This window comes from Mauremys reevesii, linkage group 12 (genome assembly GCF_016161935.1).
Source record: "Mauremys reevesii isolate NIE-2019 linkage group 12, ASM1616193v1, whole genome shotgun sequence".
NCBI lineage: Eukaryota > Metazoa > Chordata > Testudines > Geoemydidae > Mauremys > Mauremys reevesii.
This window is the reverse complement of record NC_052634.1, coordinates 40289638-40313946: the sequence shown is the minus strand read 5'-3', so window position 1 is coordinate 40313946 and position 24309 is coordinate 40289638. Positions and strand designations below refer to the sequence as shown.

Genomic DNA, 24309 nt, shown 5'->3' with positions numbered 1-24309 from the left:
CCTTGCCACTTTGTGATGACCGTAAGGGTGGGGAGGGGGCAGAGAGCAGTGTCTTGGAGAAAGAGGCAGCGTAGGAGCCCATCTAGCTCTGAAACTTGTCTTCTGACAGTAGCCAATACCAGGTGCCCCAAAAGCCACTCCCCAAGGCACCACTGGGAGTTGAACCCAGGATCTTCTGTTTACAAAAGAGGTGCTGTAACCAGCTAAGCCATGGCACCTGCTGTTACTTAAAACATCATGTCTGCCCACACCTGACTCTCTGCCAATCCCCACTGAGCCCTGACAAGTGTTGCTCGTGTTTGGATTCTGTAAAGCAGAGGAGCAGGTGACGTTTTGCTCCCAAGGTGTGTGTGTGATTCTTTGGACAGGTCTACGCTACAAAATTAGGTTGTTGTAATTACATTACTTAGGCTGGCAATGCAGTTCTATCAACCTAATCCCGGTGTAGATAGCGGCTCAGCTGTCAGAACTTTCTGGAGCTATGAAAGGGGAGGGGCCCAGCCTCTGTAGCAGGAATGTAAGACAGGCGAGTTCACAGCAGGCATTATGGGATACTGGTGGAGGCCAGTTATGGTGATATAATGACCAGCAGCATTTACACTGACACTCTGTCACTTTAAGTTTGCTGCAAAAAGCTCTAGGCCTCTCATCAAGGTGGTTTTATTTTGTCACCAAAACAGGGCAATTTTGCTGACAGAGGGAGCGTTTTGCTGACAGGGCAATTTTGCTGACCGAGGGAGCGTTGTGTGTTTTTCACACACCTGAGCAATATAATGATGCTGAAATAACTTTGTAGTGCAGACCTGGCCAAAGATTCTCTCTCTCTCTCTCTCTCTCTCTCTCTCTCACACACACACACACACACACACACACACACACACACACAGCTTGCAAGGAAAACCTCACCTGCTCCTCTGCTTTGCAGAATCCAAACACAAGCAAAGCTTGTCAGGCCTCAGTGGGGATGGCAGGGAGTCAGGTGTGGGCAGACACTGTGTTTTAGCTACAGGCAGGCAGGCACCATGGCTTAGCTGACTAAAGCACCTGTCTTGTAAACAGGAGATCATGGGTTCAACTCCCAGTGGTGCCTTGTTGAATAACTCTTGGGGCACCTGGTATTGGTTACTGTCAGAGGACAAAACACAGAGCTAGGTAGACCTGTGGTCTAGCCCAGTGTGGCTTTTCTTAGGGTTTAAATTACACTCGCAGGCACTGATAATAGAGTTACTGAAAGTTTGGGAGTTAAGAGCGGGTAGGTCAGTGGTCCAAGCCCATCACAGATGACCCCCTCCCTCTGGGACAAGGGCAGGTCTGAGCTCTCACACCAAAGGGCTCATTGTGGCTGGCAGAACCTGTGGGCAGCTCATTTAGTTTGCACCGAGGGTTGAGTCCTGCTTTGTGCACCGTGTGTGAGAATGAAAATCCTAAACCGCCCTTTGAAATAACAAATGCAGCAGGACGTGTTATTGTCCCTGCCCCAAAGCAGACAGACCAATGGAGAAATGCCATTGAGTCCAGGGTAATACTCCCCTGCCATTTTACCTTTTTCGCTTGCTAAACTCACTACCAACCTTGTGGGGTCCAGAGCCCAGTATTGAACCTGAACCAAGATGTCTACAGTGCAAATTAACCACCCCATGCCCCAAGCCCTGGGAGCCTGCACTGGCACGGGGCAGCCGTGGGTGTTTCATTGCAGTGTGGACATAGCCCAGCATTATGTCTACACTGCCATTAACACACCCAAGCCACTATTCTCAAACCCTGGGTCAGTTGATTCAGGCTTGTGGGGCTCGTGCTGCAGGGTTATAAAATTACAGTGTAGACACTTGGGCTTGAGCCCTGCCTCCGAGGGGGCTGTGCCGATCAGGTGTCCGCACTAAGTTCGGCATCAATATGGTGATCCTGGGGAAGCTTGGGGTCCCCAGGTTGCCTAAGGAGGGGTGAACCGGCCCAGGTCGGAAACGGAGCAGGTCAAAACTCCTGTGCTGATCAGTAGTGGGGTTGTGCCTGTGAGTAGCCCCTGCAGCGTAGCCTGGGCAAGACAGTGAGACACGGTCTCTTTTTATACAGACACCCCCCGCAGAGCCTGGATGGGGGGATGGGAGCACCCACACACTGGGGATTCTGACTTGGGGGGAGGGACGCCCCCCTGCAACACGGATCTTGAAAAGAGGAACAGCGACACCCACAGAGCCTGGATGGGGGGAGGGGAACCACACACAGGAGCTAGTTCATGGGGTGGGGGACACACCCATATGCTCCGTTGCACCATTCTTAATGAGAAGAACGGGGGCATCCACACAACACGGATTCTTAACGGGCGGGGGGACACCCACACACTCCACTATTAACCAGGAGGGACAGGGGCACCAGACACCCCCAGTAGCGTGGAGACACCCACAGCCACCGGATCCCTCATGGGGGATAAGACAGAGGGGATTGTAATGGGGCCCAGCGCACCCACGCACCAGGGATTGTTAAGGGTTGAAGGGACAGGGACACCCACACACACTGAGATCACGTCCTTGGAGGAACGCAAACCCTCCACAGAAGGACCTGGTCTGTTCCATGATGGCAGCCCAGCCTGGGTGAGTCAAAGTCTCTTGTTATACAGGCACGCCCCAGAGATCCTGACTAGGGGGAGAGAGACACCCACCCACCAGAGATCCTTAATGGTCTAGGGTGCACCCACGCACCAGGGATTCTTATGGGTGGGAGGAATGGAGACAGCCAGACACACTGAGATCACTTCCTCCCAGGAGCCTGGGCCAGACAGGGAGACACAGTCCCCTTTACATATCTGCCAGAAAACCTGCCTCCCACCCCCTCCACACAATGTTCTTATCTGGAGGTGAAGCCAGGGAAACCACATGGAGGATTCTTATCTGGGGAACTGGGGGGACCCACTTACCACCAGAGATTCTTAAGGGCAGCAGGAACAGGGACTCCCAGCTCTGCAGCATGGGGGTGGGTCACCTGCTGGGATCATCTGGGCATATTTCACCTCGTCAGTTCCCTGCCATTGCCTTGGGGGCCCCTTGTTCGCTGCCTCTGGTACCCAGTTTAGCCTCCTTCCTGAGGGCTGAAACGCTTTGATCTATCTAAGGTCTGTGGGATCAATACGTGTCATGGTGTAATTCTGTGTTATTCGGGGGTCAGACCAGCTGAGCTAATGGCCCCTTCTGCCCTTAAACGCCATGAAAACATTTCCCTGGTTTCTCCTTGCACCTGACAGACACCACGGTGAGGGGCCCAATAGAAGATCCTGGACACAGCGCTCTGGCTCTTACGTTACTTGGGGATGTCAGCGCTTTCCTAGCAAAGCTGCTGCTAAAGCGCTGGATTTGGGGAATGGTTCGGCTCCGATTCAGAGATCTGCCTGCGGGGTGTGAACCTGCCACGAGGAGTGGGAAACGCAACCAGCAACGGGAGGAGTTGGCTGAGCTCCGGGCTGCCCCCGTGTGGCCAAAGCTTAGAACTGAGTAGCGGAGTTTAAAGCTGGCGCTGGGAGGGACCTGAACACGCGAGGCACGAAGGCTCCTGCGTGTAACATTTGTTGGGTGGGCAGCTGAGCATAGCTGATTGCCGGAGTTCAGGGCTGCACCCCGGGGTGCTGAGCAGGTGTCTGTGCTCAGGTTGGCCTCGCTATGATGAGGGCTCTGGCTGGGGCTGAGGATTAGGGTGCGGGGGGATGAGGGCTCTGGCTGGGGCTGAGGATTAGGGTGCAGGAAGATGAGGGCTCTGGCTGGGGCTGAGGATTAGGGTGTGGGGGGATGAGGGCTCAGGGCTGGGGCTGAGGATTAGGATGCGGGGGGGACGAGGGCTCTGGCTGGGGCCGAGGATCAGGGTGCAGGGGGATGAGGGCTCTGGCTGGGGATGAGGGTTTGGGGTGTTGGGGACGCTCAGGGCTAGGGCAGAAGGGCAGGGTAAGGGCAGCCTGCCTTGCCATTAATGGAGGGCAGGCGCTAGGACCCTGCGGCAGCAGACAGTAGTTCTGCCGGGAGCCCTCCAGCAGCACAGAGCAGGCAGGGGAGAGGCGCGCTGCTTTCTGCCAGGCAGGGACAGGGTGCGGTGGAGGGGGCACGCAGGGGCCAGGCGGGGGCTGGGACCTGCTCCAGGCAGGGACGCGGCGGGGCGGGGGGAGACCCGCGGGGGCCGGGGCCCGATCCAGGCAGGGCCGGGGGAGAGACCCAGCTCCAAATATTGCTGGAGCAGGGCACCCGGCCCTGAATATTCCTGGAGCCTGGGCACCGCAAATGTGTATAACCTGCCACCTGTGCCCCCACATGATGGGGATCTTGAACTGGGAGCAGGGAAGCACCATGTACCAGAGGTTCTGAAGGGGGAACAGGGACACCCACACACCAGGTGTCTTGCAGCAAGAGCTGCGGTCTTCATTTACACAGGGCAGAGATGGGGATTTAACCACGTCCCTTGCGGAACTTGTTCCACTAGATGATTAGCCTCATTGTCAGGGAGGCTTTAGGAAGTGCGGGGCCCAATTCGAACAGTTTCGATGGGGCCACAGCAGGGACGACTAAAACAAAAAAAACTTAAAAAAAACCCCTTTCATTTCTTCCATGTAGTATTTACTTTCCATGACTATATAAATAATAACAAAATTATCTATTACATACATTGCATCATATATTAATTAGCTGATTTGCACTTCCATATCAGGAAAATAATTTGTTTTGATAGTTGTACAACTGATTTTCTTCACTATTTTATTAAAATTTATAAAATATTTCCTTATTAATATAAAATTGCCCCCATCCTTCCCCCCCCTCCAGCGCCGCCCGGCCCCGGGAAACAAACCCTCCTTCCCCAGCTCCGCCCCATCAAAACAAGGTTCAGGGGTGGGGGCAGGAAGAAATGGCACACATGGGGTGACCAGATCACAGCAGTAAAATAGGACCTGCCCCCTCCCTGCTGCTCAGCCCCACCATCATACCCCTCTTCACCCCTAGCCCCCGCTGGCTTGCTGCGTCCCTCCTAGTCAGTCCCCCACCCACCACTCGCCTCCTTTCACCTTCTCCCTCCCCAGGCCAGCCCCTAGAGCCCCTGCTGGCTCACTGCTCGCCTCTTTGCCCACTCACCCCCTCACCCTTCCCCCCAAGTATAACGCCTCATTCAAAGCCCCAGGGGTCACTATATTACTGCACACAGCAGTCAATCAATGCAGTTGTAGATAAATCTCTGTATTATGCATTTTTGTATAACTTTTATATGACTTTGTATTGAACCTTGGTAATATGTTATAGCGGGCCCCTAAGGTAGTGTAATTAAGGTAAAAGAAAAATGTCTTTTTGCTTGGAGTAGAATCAGATCTTCCCTGCACTTTGTAATCAGTTGCCCTGTTGAATGGATGAGGTGTGAGTGAGGAAGGTGTGGAAGGCAGCACCTCCAGACACCTGCAAGCCTTGGAGAGGGGCTGGGAGCCAGACGGAGGAGAGCTTTGCCCAGGCTGAGTGGGACGGAGTTTGGGTGCTGGGTGCAGGCTCTGGGCTGGGGCACAGGTGGGGTGCAGGAAGGGTGGAGGGGTGCAGGCTCTGGGAGGGAGTGTGGAGGGCTGGGTGCAGGCTCTGGGCTGGGGCACGGGGTGGGGTGCAGGAAGGGTGGAGGGGTGAAGGCTCTGGGCTGGGGCACAGGGTGGGGTGCAGGAAGGGTGGAGGGGTGCAGGCTCTGGGAGGGATTGCGGAGGGCTGGGTGCAGGCTCTGGGACAGAGTTTGGGGGCCAGAGAGGGGGTGCTGGGTGCTTGGGGGGGAGGGGAGGGGACTGCCATCACATGTGGCTTCCTTCCTCCTCTGCTGCCCCTCACCATAGCCTCGGTGGGGAATGGGGCTGCCCCTTGCCCAGTGTTTGCAGGAGTGGTGGCTGGGGGGAAACCCAGTCAAACTCTGGTTTTACTCTTTCGTTGATGGGTCACTTTAACCCATTACACACCCTTTCCCGCCTCTCTCACCCCGCTTTTCTACTGGGCTTGTTTGATCTTTTCAGTGGAGCCAGATGAAAACCACAAACCCCAGTGAGAGCAACAGGCTGGAAGACTAGACTGAACCCACCACCCAGCCTAGTCCATCCCAGAGCCCAGAACTGAGGGCAAATGTCCCCCCACCCCCAGGCCACCTGCTTCCACTCCTGGCCTCTCCCAGCGCTGCCAGCGATTCTGTATGGCTGCATGAGGCGGGATTTCAACTGGACCCCCCCCCCGCTAAATTCACCCCTGTTTTGCAACCACTCTGCACCAAGAGTACCTTCCTTCCCTGCCCTAGCTGCTGGATGGCTAGAAAGCTGAGCTGGGCATTTGATTGATCTGGAATATTATCATGCCCCCCCTCAAAAAAACTTTAATATCCCCACAGCTTTGGGGGAGGGGAATAGCCCCCCCCCGAAAGCTGCTCTAATTTATTGTTGTAGGGCAAATGAAGGCGCCATAGTTTAATGGAAATATTCAGCCCCTACAGAGATCTTGCAGCAGGGAAAGCAGAGTTGATGGGAGGGAACTGGTCTGGATAGGAGCCTCCGTCCTCTTTCTTTGCAAAATAATTTGGAGAGGGGAATCAGATCATGCCATGCCTCAGTTTCCCCTCTTGCCAGGAAGGGGGGGGAGAGAAGTCTCAGCCTGCCGTGTTGCAGACCTTTCGCATTCTCCCCTCTTGATGTATTTGGTTTCCTCCTCCAAACCCCCCCCTCTCTCTCACCTGGAGTTCACAGCACTAAGTACCGGCTCGGGGCTTTTTTCCTGGGTTACATGATCCCGACTTTAGTTTTGAACCAGACACAGGCAGGCACCGACTCACCCTCAAACAGCAACACCACGAAAACCACAAAACCAGCCCAATATTACAACCCTCCGGGGAATCACAGGGTCAGACACTCACGGCTGGAAGCCCCAGCAGCTGCTCAGGTGAGTGAGGTGCACGGCAGAGATTCCTGTCTCCCACCGGACCGGAAGCTCCCTCGGCGTCTCCTCCAGGTGAGTGCTGGGGGTGGGGGAGGGGAAGGAAGGCTGCAAAGCACATGTGCCTCCTCCCCCCTCCTGACCTGCAACACCCAGGCGGCTGCCTCTGCCTCAGCCGGCCAGCGTCTCTCGTTGCCTAGCAACAACAGCTGCTGCTTCCGGGAGACGCTGCCGGCGCGGGGCCCTCTCAGGCGCGGGGCCCACCCGGGAATCGGGCACCGGCCTAAAGCCGGCCCTGCTTGCAGCCCGTCTCTTCCACCCTGACTGATGGGGGGAGTATTGAGCCTCCCTCCCTTAGGCCCTTCAGCATCCCTGGGGAACACCAACACCGCCTGAGTGACTTTGGGCCAGTAGGTCAACCAATAGGGCTGCCTCCTAGGCCAGGCTGCAGCCCAGCTTCAGGACTGAGAGGAAATGGAGCTTGTATCCCTCCCTACAGGACTCCAGGCATGGCCAGGCTTCTGGATCAAACGTCCCCTCTTGTGCTCAAGTCACAACAGCTAGCGGGTGAAAGACAGGCTTTCATGGCCTTTGAGAGAGCAAGACAGAGCCTTGGAAGACCCAGCAGGGTTTGTGGCACAGGAATTGCCCTCAGATCCTACCGAGACTTCAGCTCAGATTGCAGGATTCAAAGTCCCGAGTGCTGCCCTTACACCATGGGACCAATAGGGAACCCCCAGACCTCTGCCGAGCTCTGGTGTGGACGACCCTGTGCAGGCAGCCCTGCATTTGCTCACCAAGTTGTCATGCAGCAGTTTGCTGCAGCTCCCAGAGGCCTTTCTTAATCCAGCCTGAGAGGCCAGTGGGCATGTGAGGAAGTTGCCCCTTCAGTCCCAGGCAGTACATGGCCCTTCCTAGTGAAAAGCCAAGTCCTGGGGAAAAAAGGTCAAATAACACCCTAGAGAGATGCCTTCTTCCATTTTAAGAGGAATGGGTCCTGCTTCACCTGACCAGGGACTTGAACGCTGGACCCTTAGATTAAAAGTCTGATGCTCTGCCAACTGAGCTAGCCAGGCTCACATGTTAAAAAAAAGCAAATTTTGTGCAGAAGAGAAACTCGTCATGAAAATGAGGGCAGGAAACAATACAGAAAACTTGCTACTCTTGCTCTCTTAGCAGTCCTAGCCCCAGCCTGCTCCTCCATCTGGCGCCCTGAGGCCTTATTCTTTTTTTAGTTAAATATCAAATCCAGGAGAAAACACAGTTATACAAAGCAAAATGAAATCACAAACAGAAATGTCATTGGAAATACAAAACTAAAAAAGGAAAATGCAATTCCCATCACTTTATCATATCTGGGCCATTCCTGTATCGAGAGCACCCGCTAAGGTCCCTGTGTGCTTACGAGAAACCTGGAGGAACTCATACCACAGCCTGAACATGAAACTCAACTGCTCCCAGGTGCTGCAGTAAAACCCTTTCCCTGCTGTGACGTTGCACTCCATGTGATTTTATGAAAATATGCTAATGAGTGTGAATATAAAGTGACTGGACTATGTTTCATGCAAAAGGTCTCTTGTAAGGTATCATTACAAAGCTTATAATCTACTGAGTGTGTTCATCCTATTTGTATGAACCGATCATTCCTGTGTCTGAAACTAGAAATATGAACTATAACTCTGAGGTTCTGTTGTAATGATGCAAAGTGTGGGCCATTAATAGTGGTTTGGACTCTTGATGGCTCCCATTGACCAGGACAATAGACTGGAGATGGCTCTGTCCTGCACCATTTAATTTGGTCTTATTAAAATGTAACTAGCATGTTACACTTGTGTTTTTAAAGGTGGCTTCCCCAAGCAATCCCAAGTTGTTCTTCCCACAGCTGCACACTCTCCTGCACCCCAACCCCCTGACTGAGCCCAGACCCTGCACCCAAACTCTCTCCCAGAGCCCAGCCCCTCTCCCTCCCACACCCAAACTCCCCCCCCAGAGCCTTAGGCAGGTGTGTGTGGGGTGTGGGGCAGGACTTAGTCCCATTCTGGGCACCACCAAAAATTATATAAACCTGCCTCCCGTGTCCAGTCCAACCTTCTGCTGATGCACCTCAGCCCAAACCCGTGCAGGGTTTGAAGCTTCCATTGCTTAAACTCCAGGACACTGAGGGATTTCAGCTCCCATTTGCCCAGAGGGAACCTTCACCCCACTCCCAGCCAGGTTCTTGTCCATGGGATCACTGTAGGGGGGCTGGGTCCCGCTGGGTCTTTTCTCTCTCTGTGACAGGCCAGGGTGCAATAACTGGGGCATCTGATCACCCAGGACCTTCTGTGGGGCTTCCATTCCCCTTTCCCTTCTGTGGTCTCATCTGTCATTGACTCCAGCCTTTTTTCTATCCATCATCAGCACCATCCCAAGCAAGCTGCACTCGCCTCAAAAAGACAAAGAGCCCTGTGGCACCTTACAGACTAAGAGACATATTGGAGCATGAGCTTTCGTGGGTGAATCCCCACTTCGTCAGATGAATGTCATAGAAATTTCCAGGGGCAGGTATAAATATCCAGGCAAGAATCAGTCTAGAGATAAGGAGGTTAGTTCAAACAGGGAGGATGAGGCCCTCTTCTAGCAGTTGAGGTGTGAGCATCAAGGGAGGAGAAACTGCTTTTGGAGTTGGCTAGCCAGGCACAGAATTCCCACTGCATTCATCTGAGGAAGTGGGGATTCACCCACGAAAGCTTATGCTCCTGTACGTCTGTTAGTCTATAAGGTGCCACAGGACTCTGTCGCTTTTTACAGATCCAGACTAACACAGCTGCCCCTGTGATACTCAAAAAGACAGTGTCCCCTGGTGGGTGTAAATCACTGACCTCTCTCCTCTCTGAGCACTGACTGCCCCTCTGTTTCCTTGCCTCTCAGTCTGTGCAGATGGGACCTTTCCCTCCAGTGCTGGAGGATTCGCCCTTCTCATCTACCCTTGTCCCAAGCAGCACAGCGGGTGGGAATCTTACATGTACTGAGGTGACTTAGGAGCAGAAACCCCCCACAAGGACCTTCCATGCAATTGGCACTTGCCCCTCACTGAGCAGGATTGAAACTGGCGCAGGGAGACTGGTGGGCCACATCCCCTCTGGGCATGAGCAAAGCAGCAGGGTGAAAAGAAGAACCTGGAGATTGAACCCAGACCCTCATACATGCAAAGCATGTGCTCTATCGCTGCACTACATCCCCAGCTGGGCTGTAGCTTACACTCAGAGCTGTCCTATTCCCAGAGCATCCAGTGGCCTAAGAGCAGCATGGGGGACACATTCCCTGCTCTGAGGGCCAAACCTGCTGTCCTGGAGGCTGCTGGTTCTTAGGGTCACTGAGAACTGATAGAACTCCACTCATCTGGGATTTAACAAATTGTCTTCCATGGAGCAGGGCCAGATCCAGTGTTTTTGCCACCCCAAGTGGAAAAAAAAATAAAAAAGCTGCAATCAGCTGCAGCTCTACCTCTGCTGCTTTTGGCCTCCAGTCCTTCCCTCTGAGAGGGACCAATTGCTGCTGAAGCCTCCCCTTTCCATTGACCACCCCACAGACCTGCTTGCTGTGCTGGTGCCTGGAGCCGGCCCTGCCATGGAGACACTGGGAAGATGGGGGAAACAGGAAAATACCAGGGATTTGTTTATGTTGTAAGTGAAGAATAATTGAAGCAGTTTTGGTTTAAAGTCACTTTCCCCCTGACTGGGAATTGAACCCAGGCCGTAGCAGTAAAAGTGCCAAATCCTAACCACTAGACCACCAGATGATGATGTTGTTTTTCTTCTCACTTATGAGACACTTTTTTAGGCTACTTTCTATCCAATTTCTGAAGCTGCTCCATTGTCCATTCCCTGAGGGGCTAAGAGCAGAAAGCGCAGGAATCCCTGTACCCATGGTCACAACCTGAGACCAACCCAAGCCACTGAAACAAACACAAATGATGCTTCCTCCAGCAGGATCACAGAGCAACACAAAGAAACCCCATCAGGAACAATCCTCCTCTGCCTTCATTTACCCCATTGCAACCCTCTCAGCAGCCGACTCTTGCAGGAAGGACACTGAGCTGATAGGAGCTCTGGCACAGAGACCAAGGGAGGGGTGTTGCACCCCCTCAGTGAGAGCTGATCACATTCTGACTCTGGAGGAGGAGGGAAAAGCGATGGCCACATGATGGGGCCAGTATGTACCACAACATGGTTCTTTTATGTGGGATGACTCTGAACATTGACTGATCTCCACTCCCTTGGATTTGAAGAGATGTTTAGTTGTGCACTTAGGAGGCTGAAGCAATTTTATGGATGGTGACACTACGATTGAAGGGTTATTTAATGTTGTAGAAATTGTTAAAAACACTGAGCTTAAACTGGAACTGCCTGTTGTTAAAGGCTGGTTTCCCCATGTCAGTTCCATAAGCTCTGCTAGAAACACCCTGGGTTCTCTCCTGCCTCGGTGGGAACTGCAGGGAATCGTCCCCTGCTGCCCTTGGCTCCAGGCTGGTTTTTCTGGGGAGGGGACGTGGAATTGATTTGTTTGCTGTTGAGAAGGGAGCCGGGCCAGTTTTCAGGGAACGAGAACTCCCAGCATCTGCCCAGCCCAGCCCAGGCTGCTGCCCTGTCCCAGCCTCTGTTCCCCTGGGGGCCCTGCGTGTTTGACTCTAGAGCAGGCCGGGAGCAGCAGCTGAGGCAGAGGACAGCCTGGGCCGCGCAGAGAAGAAGGAGTTTAGCCAGCAAAAAAGGTAAAATGACAGTGGAGTATTACCCTGGACTCGACGGCATTTCTCCATTGGTCTGTCTGCTCTGGGGCAGGGACAATAACACGTCCTGCTGCATTCGTTATTTCAAAAGGTGGTTTAGGATTTTCATTCTCACACACGGTGCACAAAGCAGGACTCAACCTTTGGCGTAAACTAAACGAGCTGCTCACAGATTCTGGCAGCCACAATGAGCATTTGGGTGAGAGCTCAGACCTGCCCCTGTCCCAGAGGGAGGAGGTCATCTGTGTGGGGACCGGACCACTGACCTACCCGCTCCTAACTCCCAAACCTTCAGTAACTCTATTATCAGTGCCAGTGAGTGTTATTTAAACCATAAGAAAAACCACACTGGGCCAGACCAAAGGTCCATCTAGCTCTGAATCTTGTCTTCTGACAGTAGCCAATAGCAGGTGCCCCAACAACCGGTCAAGAAGACACCACTGGGAGTTGAACCCAGGATCTGTTATTTACAAAACAGATGCTTTAGCCAGCTAAGCCATGGCACCTGCCTGTGGCTAAAACACAGTGTCTGCCCACATCTGACTACCTGCCATCTCCACCGGGGCCTGACAAGCTTTGCTTGTGTTTGGATTCTGCAAAGCAGAGGAGCAGGTGATGTTTCCCTTACAAGTTGTATGTGAGTGAATCTTTGGCCAGGTCTGCACTACAAAGTTATTTCAGCAGAATTATATTGCTCAGGTGTGTGAAAAACACACAGCGCTCCCTCGGTCAGCAACTTGTGGCTGGTGTACACACTGCAATGCCACGTCTGGTGACAACACTGCCCTGTTTAGGTGACAAAATAAAACGAATTTGATGAGCAGTCTGGAGCTTTTTGCAGCAAACTTAAAGTGAGAGAGTGTCACTGTAAACGCTGCTGTTCATTATATCACCATAACTGGCCTCCTCCAGTATCCCACAATGCCCGCTGTGAACTCGCCTGCCCTGCATTCCTGCTACAGAGCCATGGGACCCTCCCTTTCATAGCTCTGGGAAGTTCTGACAGCTGAGCCTGCTGCTCTGCTCCGGCAGCCAGGAGCAAATCACTGCTGTGGATGCTGCTCTCTCCCGCACAGCGAACACAGAGCAGGGTGGTGGGAAGTTCCTTACATGGGGGGGGGGCACCGGCATCTGAACTGTGATATCCCCATGACACCTCTTCCCTCGAGGAGGCTCTTACTTTCTAAACAGGGATGGCTGTTTTCTCGTAAAATCACTAAAAGGGAAGGAGAAAACTCGGAAGAGGTTCTTCCTGGCGCTCATGTCCGTGAACCCGAATACTCTCTCAGTCCTCCAAGAGAGACCTGGAGAAGGAGACTTGCTGAAGCAAAGCCACAGGGGTCTCTGAGGTTTCCCTGGCCCCTCGCCCCTGTCCTGCCTGGCTGATGTCAGCATCTCTCTGTGAGGTCACCACCTCCCCACCACCTTTGACCAATAGTCTGAGGTCCTGCAAAAGGCCTTTGTGATGTCACTGCCACACCCCTCCCTTGCTGTGCTAATGTCCTGCCCCTGGCCAGGCACTGTGGAGGTTTGAGCTACTCCCTGTGGATCACCCCACTCAAGGAACGTTCGTTCTAGGCAGCAAGCCGGCTAGACAGGAAAACATCAGACGCTGCTCCCAATGCTACACTCAGTTTTTCAGAAATTAGTCGACTTTATTGCCAGAAGAGACCATTAGAGCATCTAATCTGACCCCCTGCATATCACAGGCCTCCTGTATGACACAATAGCTACTTTTGGAGCAAACACATCCCAGAAAGGCATCTAGTCTTCATATGATGACTATAACTGGACCATATGGGACTTGAACAGTCACTAGTCCAATTACACATTCACACATTCACATTTAAAAGTAGCTGTTCAAAAAACTTCAAAAACACTTCAAAGAGAATCTGCAGAGTTATAATTTATTTGCAAACTTAACACCATTAATTTGAGCTTGAATAGGGACTGGGAGTGGCTGGCTCACCACAAAAGCAATTTTCCCTCTCTTCGTATTGACACCTCCCCATCAATTATTGGGAGTGAACCACATCCACCCTGACTGTATTGGCCTTCAACACTGGTTCTCCCCTTGTAAGGTAACTCCCTTCATGTCATGTTCCAATATATATTTATGCCTTTATCTGCAATTTTCACTCCATGCATCTGAAGAAGTGGGTTTTTGACCCACGAACGCTTATGCCCAAATAAATCTCTTAGTTCTTACGGTGCCACCAGACTCCTCGCTGTTTTCGTGAAATAAAAGCAAAACGCATTCTAAGCTGATCTTAACCCTTTCAGTGCCCTTACAAACTTAGATGCTTCTCACCACAGGCTGGCCGGTTGCTTTTCAGCCGGGGTCTCCCCTTTGATCAGCTCTTCAGTCGCTTAGTGTGGTGATGGCTGTAGGTGGAGGTGGAAGAGAGAGATAAAGCTTGGCGAATGTCTCTCCTTTTATCATGTCTTTCTTCCCCATTGGCTTTGTGGCCCTCTTCAGAGTCAGGTCTCTCCAAGCAAGGCTGAACAATCCCCTCGTGTGGCCTCATGCAGGTGATGGCTGATTCCCCCAACTTACAGCATAGTGACAACCATACTGCACAATCAATGGTATACATCTATGGGTAGAGAAATGACTTTCAGCAGACCATATCCTTTCCCCTGGTACCTTACAAGTCATGCTCTATATGTAAGATCACGATTATATGAAAATGAGGAATATGGGGATTACAGCCCGCTCCCCCAAAGGTCTAGAATGTCACACTGAGATTCTATTTTCATTTATGTAACCAACTTTGACCTCTCTGCCTAACACTTATAATCACTTACAATCTATCTTTCTGTAGTTAATAAACTTATTTTAATGTTTTATACTTACTTGTGAAATTGTCCAAAGTGCTTGGGAAAGCTGCTCAGATTAAAAAGGCTGGTGCATGTTCACATTCTTTTTGAGGAAGTGGTGAATTAATTAATGAGCTTGCACTTTTCAAGAGGTTTTGAGCAGTGTAAGATGGTACATTTCTGAGGTGCAAGGCTGAGGGCTGGGGAGATATGCTGGTGTCTCTCTATGTATAATTGAGGAGTGGCTTATAGAGCATTCATGCCACTTAGTTGGGTGCATTGCTGCATGTTGTTGGCTGAGTGATCACAGCACATGGAGGGGGTTTTGCTGCTTGTCACTAGTGCAGCATTGTAAGACACAGCCCAGGCTGGAGAGATAAGAGGACAGAGCAGTTCCACAGTTTGGGATTGTACCCCACGGATCCCACCACACAGAGATCCTGCTGTGACCAGCCGTGGTAATACTGTGCTTAGTGCTCTGCCTTGTAGCTTCAACAGCTGCACATGCAAGATGAGTTACAGTGACCTTGACCTTGTTTCCATGTTTATCCAAAGCCTCCTTTTGACAGTTGTCAGCAAAAAGACCCGTTTCGTTTGCAAGCATTTGCATGGCGAGCCAGAGTCGGGCTTCTCCATTAACAAAAAAGATTGACCAAAAGGTGACAAGAGGAGGCACGTTCAGCAAGGCAGCACTGGATGCTGGATCCTGAATCTGCTCTTTATCCAGCAGCTCTCTTGGCAAGCTCTGCCATGGTGCCACGCTCTGGGACTTCTCCCCGAACTGCTCCATTTTTCATCAACAATAACATGAAAGGTGAAAGGACAGTCATTCTCCATTTCCTGCAAGCCCTGCAGAGAACCCTCTAGAAGGGGCTCTGTGCACAGATATCCCCAGTGAATTGCATGGCCGCACAACACAGGCTCTCCTGTCACAGCAAATTGCAGCGGAAGCAACCAATGCCAATGCCAATAGCCTTTTCATCAACACCAGACTGAGGATTTGATTCTCTCCAACGCTCTGCTGGAAAGAAGCCTTTTCCTTCACAAGCAATTACTTGGATTGTCAAGGGAGGTCTCTTCTGTTTCCTAGGAAGGCACAGGAAAATGTGAGCAGAGGAGACAAAAGCTATAGAATAAGGCACCACTGGGAGTTGAACCTGGGATCTCCTGTTTACTAGACAGCTGCTTTAGCCAGCTAAGCCATGGTGCCTTCCCCAAGAAGAAATTTGCAACCATTCTACTTGATGGTCCAAGACTAAACCTTCAAATTCCAAAGTAAAAATGTTGCTCATTTACATCAAGACTTGCCGACCTTGAGCAGGCTGGCTCAGTGCACAGAAAGCCACAGCTGAGCTGACAAAGGGCTTCTAACATGTGCTTCTCCCACCAGCTGCTGTGATCAGATACTGATTAGTGCTCTGTGTTCCAGTCACAGCAGCTTCAGCTCAACTCTGAGTCATGGTAACCTTTCCATCAGCTCCAGATTTACCACTTAATGCTTTCCAAGACTTAGCTGCAAGAAAGGGTCTCTGTGTCTTGAACAAGGATTGTGCAGTGAGGTCTTTTCTTTTCATTAGAAGAAATAAAAGAAAGGAGCCTGACAGACAAACTAGGTTCAGCAAGGAAGAACTAGCAGAATCTCCTGGTGAGTAGGAAGGCTCTTCAGCCAGCTCTGCCCAAAGATCACTATCCAGAGGCCACTTCCCACAGAGTCCAGTTATGGTTACAGACCCATCCTGAAATTAGAGCAGGATATTTTAAAGCTTATTCTCACAGTAAAGTAACACAATTCAGCCATGTCGGCACAGAGGACAAAGCACTCCTTCATTTCATAGTTATTGCTACTGATCTCACTGACAAACTTCCTTTTCTCGGGGCTGCTCCCAGCACTTTAGGGAGTTTTTCCTCTTCTCCCTTCCAGCTGTGGTTACGGGACTGCAGCAGCTCCCCGGATGGCCGGCTTTGCTCTTTCACTTACATCCTTCACTTCTTTGGCTGAAGCTGTGTTTGCCACCAGTTTAATCCATAGCTGAGACCTCAGGTACCAGCAGCTAGTTACAAAGGCTCAATTCCCATCACCATCAGTGGGAGGTTATCCAGGGCTGCAGGATTTGGCCCATGGACAGTCAAGGTGCTACAGCAACTACATTCCTACGTGGTGAGTCCTGCAGCCTATTACCAAACTGCTCTGCCATAGTCTGCAGGGTGCCTGACTTTTTGAGAATCTGGCAGAAGAGAGACCCTGGAGCAGAGAAGGAAAATGTCCTCAGCAGTCACAGCTGGCAGGAGCAGCAAAGACTGAGTATCAGACACACTTTTTCACCAGGACAATAAATGTGCACAACCCCCTGATATATTGTCAATTCATGCCCACACCCAAGGAAGCCCTATTCTGCTCTATTACACTCTCATGGGATGAGAGGGAAGGTCCTCTCATGGGTAAATAACTGATTACAAGGTAGGAATAAATGTTCAGTTTTCAAAATGCAGTGGTGCCCCCCAGGGGGTCTGGGACAAGTACTATTCAACATATTGATAAATGATCTGGAAAAAGGGATAAACAGTGAGGTGGCTAAATTTGCAGATGATCCAAAACTACTCAGGAAAGTTAAGTCCAAAGCAGCCTGCGAAGAGTTACTAAAAGAGCTCACAAAACTGGGTGAAAGGGCAACAAAATGACAGATTTGTTGATAAATGCAAAGTGATGCACATTGGAAAACATAATCCCAACTATACATATAAAATGACGAGGCCAAAAATAGCTGTTGCCACTCAAGTGAGGGATTTTGGAGTCACTGCGGATAGTTCTCTGAGAACATCCACTCAATGTGCAACGACGGTCAAAAAAGCAAAGAGAATCTTGGGAATCATTAAGAAAGGGCTAGAGAATAAGACAGAAAATATCATATTGCTTATGGCCCCCCACATGCATTGGCCTCCCCTCAGGCAGGGGACTTATAGGCCCTTCTGCTAGTTGGCGTTGGCAGCAGCAAGGGCTGGGTTCAGTGTTTAGGGGAGGAGAGCAGCAGAGAGGGAGGAGGAGAAAGAGTCCTGAGAGGGAAGCAATGAGAGCAGAGTGCAAACCAACCAGCTTAGGGTCTCACAGGAGTCCTGAAATAACAGTAGCTCCAGGTCCCATCAGGGCTGCCGGGGAGGGGTGGGTAAGTGGGGCAATTTGCCCTGGGCCCTGCAGGGGCCCCCACAAGAGTTTTTCAGGGCTCCTGGAGTGGGGTCCTTCACTAACTCCGGGGGCTCCAGAAAACTCTCGTGGCGCCCAGACCCCCGGAAATTCTTCTGCTCCAGGTCTTCGGTGGCAATTCAGCAGCGGGGAGTCCTTCCACTCCGGGACCCACCACCGAAGTGCCCCAAAGTAATTTTATTCAAATTTCCTGAATCGAGGTCATACATTCAATGTTATGTCCCCACTAAAGCACGTGAATTTGGGGAAGTGCGTCCACAGTACCGAGGCTAGCATGGAGTGGCAGAGCATTGCACTGTGGTAGCTATCCCAAGGTTGGGGCAAAAATATTCTCGCAGATGTTTCTGGGTGTGTGCCGTCACTTGCTCCTCCCTCCGTGAAAGCTACGGCAGACGTCATGCTGCCAGCAGACGGTGCAGCACGGTGCACCACCTGTCTCCTGAATCCACTTTGAATGTCCTCTCCTCTTTCTATCGACTCTTTCAACTAACCATTTCGCACCATTTCTCGGCCATCGTGAACAGAGCCACACAGCTTCCGCCGCAAACTCTGCAGGTCCAAATAAAGTCTATGGAGTACAGCCACAGCTGGGATGGGTCATTCAGTCCTTTGTATAGAGCTTCAGTTTGTAGCAAAGTCCCTCCAGCGGTATCTGCCTTCTCTCAATGGGTCGATTGATAGCTGATGGTCCTTAATGGGCCATCAAGCAGGCTAGGCAGAATTGACACCAACTTGTCTGGCTGGAGTGTTCCCCGGAAGCAGAGCACAAGTTTGAAATACTGGCAGCATAGAGCCAATATTCATAACTTCAACTATAAAAATGATACACATCTAGAGATAGCATAATTCTAATCAGCCAATCAGAACATCTCCACAGACCCCTTACACGACAACCTTTCTACAATATTGGCTGCAAATATAGAATAGTGGTTGCAACGGTGATCTATACAGTTACAGATTATGTCAATAACGTCACAGGAGATGACATGGTATCAGTGAGACTGATATTGGAATAGGCTCCAGTTTTGGTGTCCTCATTTGAAAAAGATGTTGTGAAATTGGAGCTGGGTCAGCAAAGAGCCAAATGTTCTGAGGGCTGGAGAAAAATGCCTTCTCGTGAGCTATTGAAAGAGCTCAACGCGTTTAGCTGATCAAAAGAAGATTGGCAGGTGACTTCATTGAAGTCTTGAAGTGTCTTAATGGAGAGAAAAGATTGGGTATTAGAGAGCTCTTTAATCGAGCAGAGAAAGGCATAACAAGACCCAATGGCTGGAAGGTGGAAAGAGACAAATTCATATTACAACTAAGGCACAAATATTCAACAGCGAGGATAATTCACCACAGGAACAAGCTACCAAGGAAAGTGGTGGATTCTCCGTCTCCTGATGTCATTTAATGAAGACTAGATGCCTTTCTGGAATGTGTTTGCCCCAAAAGTAGCTATTGTGTCATACAGGAGGCCTGTGATATGCAGGGGGTCAGATTAGATGCTCTAATGGTCTCTTCTGGCCATAAAGTCGACTAATTTCTGAAAAATTGAGTGTAGCATTGGGAGCAGTGTCTGATGTTTTCCTGTCTAGCCGGCTTGCTGCCTAGAACGAATGCTCCTTGAGTGGGGTGATCCACAGGGAGTAGCTCAAACCTCCAAAGTGCCTGGCCAGGGGCAGGACATTAGCACAGCAAGGGAGGGGTGTGGCAGTGACATCACAAAGGCCTTTTGCAGGACCTCAGACTATTGGTTAAAGGTGGTGGGGAGGTGGTGACCTCACAGAGAGATGCTGACATCAGCCAGGCAGGACAGGGGCGAGGGACCAGGGAAACCTCAGAGACCCCTGTGGCTTTGCTTCAGCAAGTCTCCTTCTCCAGGTCTCTCTTTGAGGACTGAGAGAGTATTCCGGTTCACGTACGTGAGCGCCAGGAGGAACCTCTTTCGAGTTTTCTCCTTCCCTTTGCCTGATTTTACTAGAAAACAGCCGTCCCTGTTTAGAAGGTAAGAGCCTCCTTGAGGTTTGAAACCTGTTCAGTCTGATCCATCTGGTGACAGTTGAATTCTAGGCATGGAAAACACGAGCTTAAGGAGGCAGAATTTTATTGCTCACCTGGGATTTTTTCCCTTAGAATCACTGGGGACATTATTGTTCTTTTTATTTCACCTTTTCCTCCATCCCTCTCCCCCTTCTTTCTCTTTGTATCTTGCTTCTTTTGTCCTTTCTCCTGTTCCCCTCCCAACACCAGGAGGGGTGTGTGTGTGTGTATTGCGGGGGAGCAGTGTGGTTTTTCCCCGTGTAGCCAGCACCAGACCTGGCACCACCCCCAGCTCTGCCCCCTTCCTGCCACTGCGACCTCATCTCACCTCCTGACCCTGGCTGGGCGCCCCTGGCCCCTCGTAGCAGGGGGCTGTGCAGGGGGGTCTCCTTGCAATCATGAGTGGGTGTCTGGTGGGTGCTGTCACCTCTGCCAGAGACACCCAAGAGACTCACTAGCTTTCTCCGCATGCGGGGAGGGGCTCCTACTTTCTGACCTGGGCGGGGGGAGATTCCATGATGTCAGAGCCTGTGATGGGAGAGGATCGAATCATAGTCTGGAGTGACAGGGCAACCCCCTCCCCCAGTCAGATTCCACTAGGGGGCTGGGCTGGGATCTGTAGGGAGGGAGACACAGGAAAAAACAGCCACCACTATGGAACCCAGGAGTCCTGGCTCCCAGTCCCCCTGCTCTCACCTCTAGACCCCCCTCCACTCCCAGAGCCAGGGATAGAACCCAGAGGTCCTGGCGCCCAGCCGCCTCCCTGCTCTGACCACTAGACTCCACTCCCCTTTTAGGCTTGCTGCCTCTTCTATCCACCCAACCCACCTGTCCATCCCTTTGCTGCAGGTTTCTGGGGTGTCACCCCTGCTCTGCACTCCCCCAGTGCAGCCCAAGGCCTTTCCTCCCCCCAACCACACATCCTCTCCCCCCTCGTGCTGGATCATCTGCTTGGCCCCCTGCCCCCTCTCGGGGTGCGCTGTGCGGCGTGGCTGGGGATTGTGCAATGGCCCAGCACCAGGCAACACAGGACGTAAACCACAGGCCCGGCCCAGCCCTGCCCCACCCCACCGGAGCGGCCTTCCAGGTGCATCGGAGCCCAGCACCCTGCACCTGTGCCCTCCTGCCCCACGAGGGGTGAGCTGCAGCCCCCGCCATGCTCTGCAGAGGGGAGAAGGGTCAAGCCAACCAGCCCATTTAGGATGGGGGAATCAACACCCTTTTTTCTGCACAGCCACTGACCATCACGGGATTCCTCCTCCCTCCTGTGCCTCAGTGCAACTAAATCTCCACACCTAGACAGCCGGTCTGTTCGCTGCACCTCAATCCCCAATGCCTGAGCCTCCCTGCCAAAGCCCTGCACCTGGCTCCAGAGAATTAAGTCTCACATCTCGCTGGGAACTCGACTTCTTGTGCCCAGAGAGTCTTGGCTCCCCTCACTAGATGACCCAAGTCTGAGGAACACAGTGTCCGTCTTCTCTAAAGAAGTACTTGGAGAAGTTTTTCTCAGGTGACCACATGGCCTAATGGATAAGGCATCTGCCTTCCAATCAGGCGATTGAAAGGTCAAGTCTTTTCGTGGTTGTGCTTGTGCAGTTTTACCTTTGGGCTGAACGTCCTTCTCCCTTCAGGGCTGGAACCTCTTCTTGGCCGCTCAGGCCAATGCTCTGGCTTCAGCTAGAGCCCCGGGAAGGAGTTGGGGGTTGGGTGTCACAAAGGCTGGGGCACGAGCCCCAGGTTCTTCCAGTCTCGCCTTTGCCCTTCCTGACTTGCCAAAGAAAATGGGCGGCTGCCCGGGCTAGTGTATGGAGCAGTTTCCCTCTTCCAAGTGTGCGCCTGTCCCTGTGCTGGAGGGTACTTGCTACATAGCGTCTTCAGAGCCTGGGTGTTTCTCTGCTTCTCGCCAGGTGGGGAAAAGCCTCTTGGGGTAAAATCTCCTGCCCCACTGCCAAAGTGAGCACCTGGAGTGGGAACGGTAAGAGGCCCCACCAGGGGGGCTGGCCCTGCTTTCCTACCGTCTTCTGATGTTGGCCACAGAGCATCAGCAGCCGCCCCACATGCTGGTCTGTGGGTGGCCTTCAGTGGGGTTTGGCGTGGCAGGGAGCAGGCTGCCTTGGGGTCTTTGTCGCTGTCTGCTGGCCACGCATAGGCATGGGCCTCCCCTCCTCTGAACAGCCAGAGTGAGTCTGTGCTTAGAAAGCAGAGACACAGGAGACTCCAGACAAGAGGGTGAGGAAGATTGGGAAAGGGCCTATGCAGACAGCAGCCCACACCTCAGGGACAGGGCCTGGTTAAGGGATGTGGAGGCACCAAATTGGCCCAAAATTCCTGGTGCCCCACGCAGCTGTGTACTGCTCCAGCAGCCAATCCGATCCCCCGTCTGGCTGAGCCGGCCAGGAAAGCTGCCCCTGCCCCTGCTCCGCCTCTTCCCCACAGCCCCCACCCCTGGTCTGCCCCCACCCCCCTCTTCCCACCCCTGCTCCACCCCCACTCTGCCCCTTCCCCTGAGCTACATCCCGGTGGACGGCAGGAGGGATCAGGCGCACCCGGCACGCAGTGGGAAGTGGAACGACCTGGCCCCAGCCTGCTCTGCTCCACCAGCTCCCAGCCGCGCCGCTGGTGAGTGCTGGGGGGTGTTTCTCCCCCACCCTGCAACTTCCAAGGCTGGGAGCAGAGTGCAGCAGGCTGGGGCCGGATCACTCCACTTCCCGCCGCCCCGTGAGTGTGGGGTCAGGCCTGCCCTGCAATTACCGGGCGGCGGGAAGTGGAGTGACCTGGCCCCACCCTGCTCCGCTCTGCCAGCTCGGGCTGGGGGACGGTGGTGCCGTGTATGGCACCAAAATGTCTCGGGATAACCCTGAATAGATCATTTTTCCACAGGGACCAATGGCTGTTAGAATAGAGATATTCAGGCTGCCTGTACAGGCCTAGACTTTAAGAACTTAGGTGTATTTTTATCACTTAGCTAGTGACAGGGGTATAAAACAAAGAACCAAAATCCCAGTCTGCCTGCGTCTGGGCCTTCTCTCCCTCGGAGAGTCTGAGCCCTTGTTCGTAGGCTAAGGCCTTTGGCTAAGCAGCAGGGGCAGCCATAAGCTGGGAAGCGAACGGTCCCATCCTCACCTCCCAAACCCGTCACACTGAACAAGGTGGGGTTGGGCTGTTAGGAAGACGATCCTGTCCCCATAGTGCCCATCACCAGCAGATAACGAAACAGATCTTAAGGGAGCATCCGGTCTGGCAAGAAATCCCTTCTCAATGGTTGTGGTTGTGAAACCCTCATTTCTGTAGGGTTTATCTTTCTGGCCCCCACTTTTCTATTCTCAATCTGTCTGGTTCTCTAGTTGTTTCTGTCTGCTGCCGAGTTAATTTTGCTGAGTGTAAGTTAATTAGGGGAGTGGGATATAATTGGTTAGAGAATTCTCTTAGAATAGGTTAGAATTGGTTAGTTACCTTTCAGTACAATGATTGGTTAAGGTCTAGCTGAGAATATTACTGTATAAACTGGGGTCAGACAGGAAGTGGAAGAGGAAATTGGAATCATGCTAACGGGGGGGATGGGTATAGGGAACGGGGAACAGGGACACAGACAAGGCTCTGCGGTGTCAGAGCTGGAAAGGGGGACGTGGGGTAAACACTCTGCAGTGTCAGAGCTCATAGACTCATAGACTTTAAGGTCAGAAGGGACCATTATGATAATCTAGTCCGACCTCCTGCACAACGCAGGCCACAGACTCTCACCCACCCACTCCTGTAACAAATCCCTGCCCTATGTCTGAGCTATTGAAGTCCTCAACTCATTGTTTAAAGACTTCAAGGTGCAGAGAATCCTCCAGCAAGTGACCCGTGCCCCACGCTGCAGAGGAAGGTGATAACCCCCAGGGTCTCTGCCAGTCTGCCCTGGAGGAAAATTCCTTCCTGACCCCAAATATGGCGATCAGCTAAACCCTGAGCATGTGGGCAGGACTCACCAGCCAGCACCCAGGAAAGAATTGTCTGTAGGGATGTGGGGTAAACGCTCTGCAGTGTCAGAGCTGGGAAGGGAACAACATGGAACAGACTCTATCAGTCTACAGAGATAAGCCCGACTGGTGTGAAGGGCTTTGGAATCTGCTTGCTTGGAAACTAACCCCAGTAAACATCCTTTTGTCTGCGCTTCCGACTTCTGGTCTTTTGCTGCTTGCTGCCTGCGACAAGAGCCAGGGAAGTGGGCGGGGGAAGGGAAAGCCCTCTAACAATGGCTCCTTGCTCCTCTCCCTCCAGGCTCAGGGGTCAAGGATGGGCAGGACTCCAGGCTCTGCTTGAGGGATCCTGGCAAAGGGGCTGGGGGAGTGGAGGGGAGAGAAAGGATTATAGATGCTCATCTGCACTCTGGAGAGGAGGTAATAAGTGAAGGGGGCATTTTTGAGTCCTCTCCTTCTCAGTGTCCCCAGGGCTAGAATTCTACATTCCACAGGGCCAAATAAGGGGGTGAAGCCATTTGGCTAATGAAAACCAGTGCTCCAGGTGAGGTTTGAACTCACAACCTCAGCATAGCTCCTCTCAGCACTGCCCTATAAGTACTGTGCGCTAACCAATTGCGCCACTGGAGC

At 52.2% G+C, this 24309-nt stretch overlaps 1 non-coding gene across 1 annotated transcript; it reads right to left on the bottom strand.

The window, feature by feature from the left end:
* Positions 1–24215: 24215 nt before the first annotated feature.
* On the bottom strand, positions 24216–24309 carry TRNAI-UAU. The gene is made up of 2 exons: positions 24272–24309; positions 24216–24251 (listed from the first exon to the last, which is right to left on the bottom strand). It is a non-coding gene; the product is annotated as a tRNA-Ile (tRNA).